Source organism: Sarcophilus harrisii, chromosome 1, assembly GCF_902635505.1.
Source record: "Sarcophilus harrisii chromosome 1, mSarHar1.11, whole genome shotgun sequence".
In the NCBI taxonomy this organism is placed as follows: Eukaryota; Metazoa; Chordata; class Mammalia; order Dasyuromorphia; family Dasyuridae; genus Sarcophilus; species Sarcophilus harrisii.
The window spans coordinates 564887684-564898743 of record NC_045426.1 but is presented as its reverse complement, the minus strand read 5'-3'; the positions used below and the strand labels follow the sequence as shown (position 1 = coordinate 564898743).

The window sequence follows — 11060 nt, the reverse complement described above, 5'->3', positions numbered from 1 at the left end:
TCATAACTTTACTAGCGATTAAAATCTGGGGGGGGGGTGCAGATTGGTGTTGTTCTCAGATTTGATTTTGGGTAGTGTATTCTAAATTAGCTGTTCCTTAAGTTATTGGTTCAATGATAAGTACTATTCAAAGGGAGTGCTGTCTGAGAAGGCTTCAGTGACTGTCTCCTCCTACAAAGGTTGAAGGGCATAGGTGAAAGCAGGATCCCCTTGACTCACTTTCCTTATTGTGCTATTTCCTTCTGAAAAAGAAAATTTTCTACTGCAGGCAATTCTAATTCTGACAGTGGTACCCTGTGCACTAGGAAGAATTTAACCTTTACTTTTACAGCTGTTAACCAAAAGATCTCAGGATTTAAAATTTTACTGTTCTGAATATGTAATTATTAGTTAGGAATTCTTGTATAGGATTACGTCCTTAAAAGTATTTCATTCTTTGTGGATGATGTGAGGGAACTATATTGTCAAAGGGGAACAGGACAAAAAAAAAATGTGATGCAGTGATACATATAATTGAATTTCAAAGTTTCTAGGAATCAGAATGAATGCCCCTCTTCCACTAGAGAAAAGAGGCCCCAGGATTAGGAGAGGAGTTCACACCTAAAGAAATTCACTTGGAGTTCACACCTAAAGAAATTCACACGGCCCATCCAGCATCATCCCATGGGATGAGAGCAGGATATAAAAAGTGCCTCTTGATTTCTGGTTGCTTGTAGTGCATGTGGCTCCATAACCCAAAGGACTCCTAGTGTTCTTCAGGGCCCTGTGGAAACTGCGACTGGGGTTCGGTGGGATCCGAGCTGCGATGAACTCCTCAAAGAAGCACTTCAAGGAGAAGGAGTGGGTGACCAGTACCAGGATGGGGACAGCGGGGAGTTTGGAGCCGGAACCTATGGAACGTCCGCGGCATCTCAAGCATATGAAGAACAAACACTGCAGCGGGAGCTTGGGCAGCGGCAGTGATGAGGGCAGGCCCTGAGATCAGTGCAAGCACAACAGAGACCTCGGGGCACAGAAGGGAAGCAGTCGCCTCCCAGACCAAGTTGAAGACCGCAGCGGGAGCCAGCACGGACGTGAGAACGGCCAGATCGAGCCAAAACGGAAGAGGGAGAAGAGGGATGAGGCCTTGGAAGCTGCCAACGGCTCTAAGGCCAGCTCGGGAGGTGGCTCATCTCTCAGCATCAAGGACACCAATAAACTCCAGGCACAGTTGGGCCTTGGACCTTTGCAGGTCATGGCTGCCCAGGAGAAGGCACCAGAGATCCAGGACTCCAGAAGCCAGAAGGGCCAGGGGAGCAGAAGGGAGAGCTCAGAGCTGAGATGGGGATCAGATTCCAAGGAAGAACTACATAGGAGGAAATCCAAGAAATATCGGACCTCTGAAAGGGACCATGGAAGCCCAAGAAAGTCAGGAGCCAAATCTTGGGAATCTTCCCTGTCACATTCTGGGAGTGAGCTCAAAAGGGGTCACAAGAGAAGACATGATTGCACATCACCCACCTCAGGATCTTCAACATCACCCTTCTCTCAGAGCCCTCAAGAGAGTCTGGACAAGAAATTGAGCATCCTGGAGCAACAGAGGTTAAAAAAGGAGAAAAAGCAGCAAAAATTGTTGAGGAAGGCCTTTGAAACACCTGAGGAGAAACGGGCCAGGAGACTGGCAAAGAAGGAGGCCAAAGAACGGAAGAAGAGAGAAGATGGGCTGGGGTAAAGAGTGTATGGGCTACACCGATACTAACAACCCCTTTGGAGATAATAATCTACTAAGAACTTTTGTATGGCACAAGGCACTAGAGAAGAAGGGGTTCAGCCACCTGGAAGAGAAGGAGCTGAAGGAGAGAAACAAGAGAATCCAGGAAGAAAATAGACTAGAATTGCAGAAGGTGAAGCAGCTGTGCTTGGAGAGAGAAAGAGAGAAAGCCAAGCAGCAGCAAGAGCTGGAGAGGCTGCCCAGGGAGAAGGAGGCAGAGCATTTCAAACCATGGCAGGAGCAGGAAGACAACTTCCACCTTCAACAATCGAAACTTCGTTCTCAAATCCGTATAAGGGATGGAAGGGCCAAGCCCATTGACCTCCTGGCCACGTACATCAATGCAGAGGACAATAACTTGGCTGTGGAGATTCATGAGCCCTACACCTTCCTCAATGGCCTCACAGTGTCAGATCTGGAAGACCTTTTGGAAGACATACAGGTATACATGGAACTGGAACAGGGTAAGAATGGAGATTTCTGGAGAGATATGACCATCATTGCAGAGGATGAGATCTCCAAACTCCACAAGCTTGAGGCATCTGAAAAGGGAGAAGGAAAGCATCGAGAGGCAGTTAATGCCTCTGTTAGTTCTGATGTACAGTTGGTCTTCAAAGGGAAGACCTACAATCAGTTGTGGGAGATTTTTCAGGGCATTGAGAGCAAGATCCAGAGAGGGGGACCCAACCTGGATATTGGCTTCTGGGAGAGTGTGTTGCAGCAACTCAAGGTACACATGGCCAGATCCAGGCTCCGTGAGGATCACCAAGATGTACTCCAGAAGACATTGCTCTCAACACCTTGCTGGTACAAACTGCTATTCCCCATTCTCAACAAAGAACCTCAAGAACAAGGTCACCTTCCACCTCAGGCCAGACCTTCTACCTCAGGTGCCTCAGAGGAGCCAGAAGCTGAGGGCGAGGCCAGAGCTGAACGCAAGGGAGAGTGGGAGGAAGAAGCTGTGCCAATGGAGGAAGACTTGATCCATCAGAGCCTAGAGGACTATGATGCTGGCAAGTACAGCCCCAGATTGCTCACCACCCAGGAGCTGCCCTCTGGTGCTCATGTGACAGAATCAGAAGAGGACGTTCAGTGCCTATTGCTTTCTTGGCAACAGTTGCAGGGCACAGGAGATGCCAGTGAGAGTGCTGAAGACAAGTTCTTAAGCCAGGCCAAGGAGGGCATGGGAGCAGATGAGTCCCAGTTCAGTGTGGAAATGCCCCTTACAGGCAAGGCGTATCTGTGGGCAGACAAATACCCGCCTCGAAAGCCTCGTTTCTTTAACAGAGTCCATACAGGCTTTGAGTGGAACAAGTACAACAGAACCCACTATGACTTTGATAACCCCCCACCAAAGATTGTTCAAGGATACAAGTTTAACATCTTTTACCCAGACCTCATAGACAAGTACTCCACACCCAAGTACTCCCTGGAGGCATGCTAGGACAAGGCCTTTGCTATCCTCTACTTCCATGCTGGACCTCCCTATGAGGAGATTGCCTTCAAGATTATCAACAGGGAGTGGGAATATTCACAGAGACATGGCTTTCGCTGTCAGTTTGTCAATGGCATCTTTCAGCTTTGGTTCCACTTTAAGCGCTACCGCTATAGGAGGTAGGAGTGCTCCTGTCGAATCTGTTTCATTAGGTTTCTTTTCTTTTTTTTTTTTGACATTTTAATCTTGTTTTAATATTTAATATTAAAGCTTTGTATTGTTCAAAACATATGCGTGGACAATTCTTCGACATTAGCCCTTGCAAAATCTAGAGTTCCAATCCCCCCTTCTTCCCCCTACATCCTCCCCTAGATGGCAAGTAGTCCAATATATGTTAAACATGGTAGAAATATAGGTCAAGTCCAATATATGCATACACATATAGTTATTGTGCTGCACAAGAGAAATCAAATCAAACCAGTTTTTTAAAGCCAAATATAATGCAAGCAGACAAAAACAGTGAAAATGCTTTAACCACACTCATTTCCCACAATCCTCTCTCAGGGTATAGATGGTTCTCTTCATCACTAAAGAATTGGAAGTGGTTCCAATCATCTCATTGTTGAAGACAGCACCTACTATACAGATTATTGCCATAAGCACTGGGAATAAAAAAAAGACAAAAGAAAAATCCCTGCCTTTAAGGAGTGTATAGTCCTTTGTGGGGAAAAGGTGCAAACAACCATGTACAAATAAACTCAATATAAGATAAAATGGATAACTGGGAAGGGATTAGCATTAAAGGGGAACCAGGAAATACCTCCTGGAGAAGAAATGCTCTTTGACAAAACCTTGAAAAAAGCCAGGGGAGCCAGGAAATAGAAATAAGTACGGATTACAGGTGTGCAGCAAATGGAAATACCCAGAAGCTGGGAGATTTGTATCCTGGGAGGAACAATCAGCAGACCAGTATCATTAGATCACTGGATTGCTGGATACATATTAGTAGTGAGAGAAAATGAGTTAAAGGAAAAGACTGGTAAAAGGTATGGGGGGGGGGGGAATTGGAGGTTAGGAAAAACTTTAAATGTCACACAATTATATATTTAATTGTAGAAGTGATAAAGAACCACTAGAATGTATTTAGGGAAGGGGTAAGAACTTTGAATGGAAGATGGAATATAGTTTGGAGGAAATATCACTGATTTTTGAATTTAGAGAGCTTTAATTCGAATGTTACCTCTACTATTTAACAGCCTTCTACGTGGGATGCATCAGTTTATCTCAGACTTACTTTTATTTTGTAGATAACAAAACTTATTAGACTAGATGTCCCTGCCAGATGTAAATATGAGACAGTGTTTTAATTTGTCAAAATCTCTTAAAATGTGGGGCCTAGAATTGAACATAGTGAGTTGAGAACTTACATAGTAAAGCACAATGGAAATACTTCACCAAGTATCATATTTCTATTGACACAAAACTACATTAACATTTTGGTTTGGGCCTAGTGTTTTCTTTTAAATGAGCAACAATATCACTGTTCATAAGGACTTAGTGGGCAAGTCACCTGCAATCATGTATTTGGACAAGTGAATTTTTGAAACTAAATGCAAATCAATTGTGGTAGTTTATACCTCTAGTCAAAATTATAAGAGTGTGAGTGTGTGTGTGTGTGGGGGGGGGGGAGGGGAGCTAAGTGATTCTCTTGAGCTTAAGAATTTGCTGCAGTGATCTAAGACAATCAGTTGTCCATGTTAAGTTCAGCTTCTATATGAAGGGAGGGAGAAAGGAAGGGGAAGAGGGAGGGAGAGACAGGAAGGGAGGAAGAGGAAGGGAGAGATAGGAAGAGAGGGAGAGAGTCAGAAGTAGAGAGGGAAGGGAAGAGGGAGAGACAGAGGAAGGGACAAAGAAATATTCAGTGAAGATGGAGAAAATTGATCATATTTTTTCCAGGTCAATTGTTTTCTCTCACACTTCTTAAACCACTTACTCTGTCCTTTAACCACACATCCCAAGGATGAGGGCTCTGTTCTTAGTGCTCTCTCCAGCTTTCTATGAACCATCTTGTGGCCTCCCACCAATGGGAAATAGCAGTGTGGTCAGGTTAGGTCACTATTCTCTCTAAGAGCCACCCCTTTGTTATTTCTGAAGACTCTATTAAAAGAAAACTCCTGATTGGAGACCTGCTCAACCAGTAATCCTCTTTAACTGATGCCTAACTTTATTAGACATTTGGCCCATGTTACTGTTTACAATGCTGCCAAGCCTAACCATCCTCTTCTTAGATTTGTTTCCTCTAGGCTGTGGCTAAATCACCTTCAAATGGCCAACATTGGAAACTGTCTTGAAACTCGGCACCCACTGAATGTTGCTTCAACCAGCTTCTGGGCCCTGGAGCTCATCACCTCTCTGAGTGGCATCTCTAAGGAGGGTTCAGCTCTATTTCCACTCCCAGGTTCAAGCAATTAAAGTACATGAGACCACCATTTCTTTCTATTAGATAAAATGGGAAAATATAGAGGACGTGATAGACTAACTGAAAAGGGCCTGGGCCCTTGACTAGCTTGTAGAAATTAGAAACATTTTCAAAGGGACAAAAGCAAAAACTATTACATACCCTATTTCCACATAAAAGAATCTTTCAGAATTAACATTAATAGTCTCTTCATTCTAAAAAAATATTAAACTTTTGGATATAACCCTTTCAAATTTTTGGATCAGGTTAAAATTCTTCTCTAGGTTTTTTTTTTTTTTTTTTTTTTTTTACTGAATGGGGAATTGAAGCATATAATTTCCACTTTTTTTATTTTTTATTTTTTATTTTGTTTTTATTTTTTTATTTTTCTTTCCCAACATGACTAATGTGGAAACATATTTAACATAATTAACATAACTGTACATGGATAACCTATCTGAGTTTTTTTTGTTTCCTTGTGTATAAGGGGAGTAAGGGGGGAAGGGAGGAAAAAAAATGTGAGACTAAAAATCTTGGAAAAATGAATGTCAAAAACTATCTTTACATGTAATTGGAAAAATAAAACACTATTGAAAAATGGGAGAAAAAAGAATAAATACAAGTCAACCTCAAATGTTTCTTTTCATTCATTCACCAGCAAAGTGAAGATGGGATAGGAAAATGTTGGGGTTTAATCAAATAATCTGTGATGTAGTCTTTGTGTCCCACACAGCTTGAGGCTTGCTTGAGCTTTTCAAATTCTGCTTTCTGGTTTGGGTCAGGGATGCCCAAGAAAGATGTCAAGCCAGAACTTCTGGTTGCTTTCATATTTGGCTCCAGATTTGGGACTCTCCCTTAAAAGAAAAAAAAATGAAAAAAAAAGGCCTTATGGTAATAAAACAGAAGCCTCCCCCTTCTCTTTCTATCTTTCTGAAACTGGTAATGAGAACCGTCATAAACTGTTCATCACAAAGCAGTTAACAGTGGTCATTTAAGTATGTGTGCACAAACCCAGATAAATGACATCTGGGTTGTAGGGACTGCATGAGCATAAGTAGTTAGAGTCTGTAAGGATAGGAAAGGTAAATTCAAAGTTGGGCAGAAAGGAATCATTATTTGGAAGTGCTGACTGATAGCCCCTTGAGGTCCAAATTTAGTGATTGGGATTGTGAGGTATGGCAAGTACAAACTTAAAATACTCAGAAATATCTCAAAGTGAAGAACAGAAGCTTTATTAGAATCTTGGGAGAAGCAAATGATCCACTCACTGGAGTTCTCCAGTGAGAGGAGGCCATTTTCACAGAAATTAAGGGCAATTATATACTCATCACCCACAAGAATCCATGATTCCCTCCCCTTACCCAGTTAATTTTCACTGCCTGCTTAGATGGAAAAGTAGCACAGGTTTGTTAAATTTTAACCAAGCCAATATAGTTGACTTATTGGAGATGTGTTTGCCTAAATTTATGGTACTTGAGCAGCTAGTATGAGCATTCTATTATAAGTTTTGTACAAAGAATTTCATTTTCCAAATCCATCAGACCTTCATAAACTAAATTTAGGTTATAGGTTCAATCTATTTTAGTTAATAATTTTATGAGAAACCACATAATCCCTCACTATAAGGAAATTTATTTAGAGATAAGTAATCCATTAAGCCAGAGGAGTTAGAAGGTTTAACCAAGGAGACTTAGTTTACCTCAGGCTTCCTCAATCAACAAATAGAGATAGCTAGTTTGAAGACTTGTTGATATTTCCAGGCCATTAAATAATTAGTCATGTTTTCTCTAAGCAGTTAAGTAAAGGTCCAGGAGATTATCTCAGGTATTTTTGCTAGAAGAGCAAGTCTTTTGCTCTTCTTCCCAGAGCCTTAATGACTAATAGACCCTTGCTGCTAAGTCTTGAATTTCCTGCAGTCATTATTCTGAGAAGTCTTCAGCTTCCTGTTTCACCCATGATGGAGTACCAAAATATATGGGGATGAAAATTGAGAGAATGCTCCCAGGACTGAGTAAGTCAGACTTAAATCTGTATATAAAAGCTGTAATAGGAGATATCTGTGTGTATCTGTATATAGATGTCTGCTTTGCACTCTGTGTTCTGTGTTAAAAGTTAGTAGGCTTGTGAGAGATAAGAATTCAGTCTCTGTGTTGTGGGCTTAGAAAAATATCAGCTGAATTGAAAGAATTATTACTTTGAGTTCCAGCAGAATGGGTCAAGGTCAAGATTTTTAGAAGTTTCAAACCATCTTGTTGCTCCAGTGTTAGGGCTCCTGATCCTTGACTCATGGAACTCAAATTCTTTGCATCAGACTTGGTGTGTGCTGAAGGAAATGCTTTTAGTTCCCATGAAATAGGAGACTGTCCTAGGTTTGGGAAATGTAGGAGAACATGGGAATGTAAGAGAAGAGATTGGAATGTCAGATGATTTGGGGACCTGGAGCCTGCACTTCTAGAAATAAGAACTAGCAGGTTCAGTATCTCTCCTGTCTCATGGAAAGAGACGGAATCTATCCCATGGAGACAGCTTTGAGATTGTGATTCATTTGAAACTGAAAATCTGACTGGAGAATGTATGAAACTGAAGTCATTTTGGATGGGTGAGTATATTGGTCTTTGATCATGATAAAGTAATTTGGGGATTAATTCTATGGTCTCTTTAGAGTTTAGGATAATTCAGGAAAGAGAATCTTTCTTTGTCTTCCTCTGCCTCTGACTGTAGCAGCTTCGAGGAAGAGGGGGAGATAAGGGGGGAAAATATATTTGGTATAGTAAATATGGCAAAAGCAAGTAGAAGAGAGTAGAATAGAAAGGTAAGTGACAAAGTTTAAGCAAGTGGGAATGGGAAGAATATAAACTGAAATGGATTAGAGAGTTTGGGAACTTTTGGGAAAACGGGAAAAACAGTATACTATACTTTAAAACTGCAAGCAAGGAACCTGTAACTTTGTTATCAGAACTCAGGCTTGTGGAACCATGCCAACAAGAATCTCAAAGTAAAGATCCATATGAAGCAAAAATTGGCACTTAAAAAAGGGCCACAAAAAAAGTGCAAAAAAGAAGAGGCTTCCATGAAGTGGGAAAACAACTAAAAGATATTTTTTTTCTTTTCCCAAAAATTTATTTTATTTAAAGAAACAATAAGAAAAAACAGAAAAGGAATACAAAACAAAAGAGAAAATTGTCATGTGCCTAGCAGAATATCAGGGAGAATTCAAAATATATAACAAATACCAGTTCAAGAAAACATGTATATTAGTAAAAGAAATTATATTCATGAGTGTCCATCTTTTCTTTACTTCTTTATAAATTGTTATTTTGTTTTCTTCTATGCACTTTTTTTACTTTATTCTTTTTTTCCCCCTTTCATCTTTTCCCCACCCCCCAAATCTGGTTATAGTTTAAAAAGGATATACTTATATAAAGATATGTAGATATATACATACACATATGCACACATATCTTGTATGACATAATTACTTTGGTAAAAGTACCTTAACTCTGCTCCAATCTTTTGAGGTGTTGTACTACTGATGTCAATCTTAAACATATGCTATAAGTTTCCCATGTTAAAAAATAAATATAATTAATCCACACTGAATTGCTTGAAACTGATCTTTTTGATATTGGTTGTAATATGTTGTTTTCTGTTAAGTTTGGGTTTGGTTGATAGAAAGTCCTGAAAATATGAAAGTTCATTGTCCATTTTTTTCTTGTTAAAAATATCATAATTTTACTGGATATCATATTTCTAGCTGCAGGCCTAGTTCTTTTGATTGTTGGTAGATATGATCCCAGGACCTATGATCTTTTATTGTGGCTGCTGATAAATCCTGTACAATTCTAATTGAAGTTCCAGTCTATTTGAATTATTTTTTTTCTTGTTTTTGCAAATTTTTCTTTGATCTGGTGCTTTCAAAATTTGTAAATAATGTTCCTATATGTTTTCCAGAAAGGATCTCTTTAATCCATAGATTTTTTCTATTTCTACTTCCCCTTCATATTTCTTGCATTATTGTGCCAAGGTCCATTTTTTGGTCACAACTTTCTGGCAGTCTAATTATTCTTATATTTTCTCTTCTTGATCTGTTCTCCAGATCTGTTATTTTTCTTATGATTTGTTTCGCAATCTGTTCCATTTTCTCATTCTTTGTAATCTGTTTTGTTATCTCTCATAGACTCACTGGCTTCTTCTTGCCCAATTCTAATTTTGAAAGTTATTTTCATCTTTGAGACTGTACCTCCTTTTCTAGTTGGTTAATTTTTTTCATAATTTTCTTGGATAGTTTTTATTTTTATTTTTTGTTTTTCCTCAGTTTCTCATTTGATTTTTAAATTTTTTTGAGTTCTATAAATTCTCTCTGGGCAGGGAGTCATTTCATGTTACCCTTTGGGGTAGGTTTTTTAAATTTCAGTGTCCTCCTCTGAAGACAAACTCCAGTCTTTTCTGTTCCTATAGTGTGTTTCTGTTCCTATAGTGTTTCTTCTTTGCTGGCTCATTTTTTTAAAAATAAGAGGTATTAGTGTAAACCCCTCCAATCATGGGGTGGGGGAATAGTGTCTCTGGATTCACTTCAGCTCTTCTCTCTGAACAGGAAACCAAGAGTTTCATCCTGCAATGAGTGCCCATAGCCTGTAGCATCTCTGCCCCGATGCCTCTGCACTCAATCGAGTGCTACTTCCTTCTGGCCCAGGGCCATGTTCCACAACACAGCTGAGCCTGGTGTTTCAATCAGCTGACGTGCCCTCAGTCTTCCAGGATTCAGACTCAGATTCCACAATCAGGGAGATGAAAGTCTCTGTGATACCTGCTGAGACTCCAGTCACACCCAGCTAGCTAGCCAGGAAGTGTTTACACTTCACATGAGTTAATCCTAGCCTTCTTGTATGGATTTTCTTCAGATCTTCTGGAGTTGTATCAGGAGAACCCCTGTTCTGCCCAGTCTTCTTGATTTTTCAAAATAGAACAAATTTGCACCTCAGGGCAAACATAGATTGGAGGGAGAATAGCTCTCCAAGGACATCTCTCTGGAGAGCTTGAAATTTATTAACTTTCTCTGCCATCTTCCCAGAATCTTCCTCAACTAAAAGGTAATTTTGCTTGAATGAAACACCTAAGTAGATTTTAGGGCATCTCACAAACTAAAGTACTGGACAATTTTAAAATAATTTTAAATTGGTATGCAAGTTAAAATTGGTAACTTAATTTGTTGTGATAATCTGTTCTACCTGAACCGATAAGTAATGGATTCTTTCTGATATTATAGAACCTAGATTTGGTTTGTTATCTAGTATCCTGAATGTTATTCAGGAGGTGGAAAATGTGTTAAAGAATCTGTTGTTATCAACCTTCTGATTCAATATAATTTATGAGACTGAGTATTTCCACCTTTGTAAGTTAAAAAGAAATTATAGCTA

At 39.8% G+C, this 11060-nt stretch overlaps 1 protein-coding gene and 1 pseudogene across 1 annotated transcript in view; both read left to right on the top strand.

Annotated features, from left to right (window-relative positions):
- Positions 1-501: 501 nt before the first annotated feature.
- LOC100918606 lies at positions 502-3371 on the top strand (annotated as a pseudogene).
- Positions 3372-7772: 4401 nt separating this feature from the next.
- The window catches only part of MYLK4 (myosin light chain kinase family member 4), a 199686-nt gene continuing 196398 nt past the window's right edge, over positions 7773-11060 (top strand). Inside the window, exon 1 of the mRNA XM_031946947.1 lies at positions 7773-8242. The gene's annotated coding sequence lies outside the window, so the exon portion shown is untranslated. The remainder of the gene's footprint in view (positions 8243-11060) is intronic.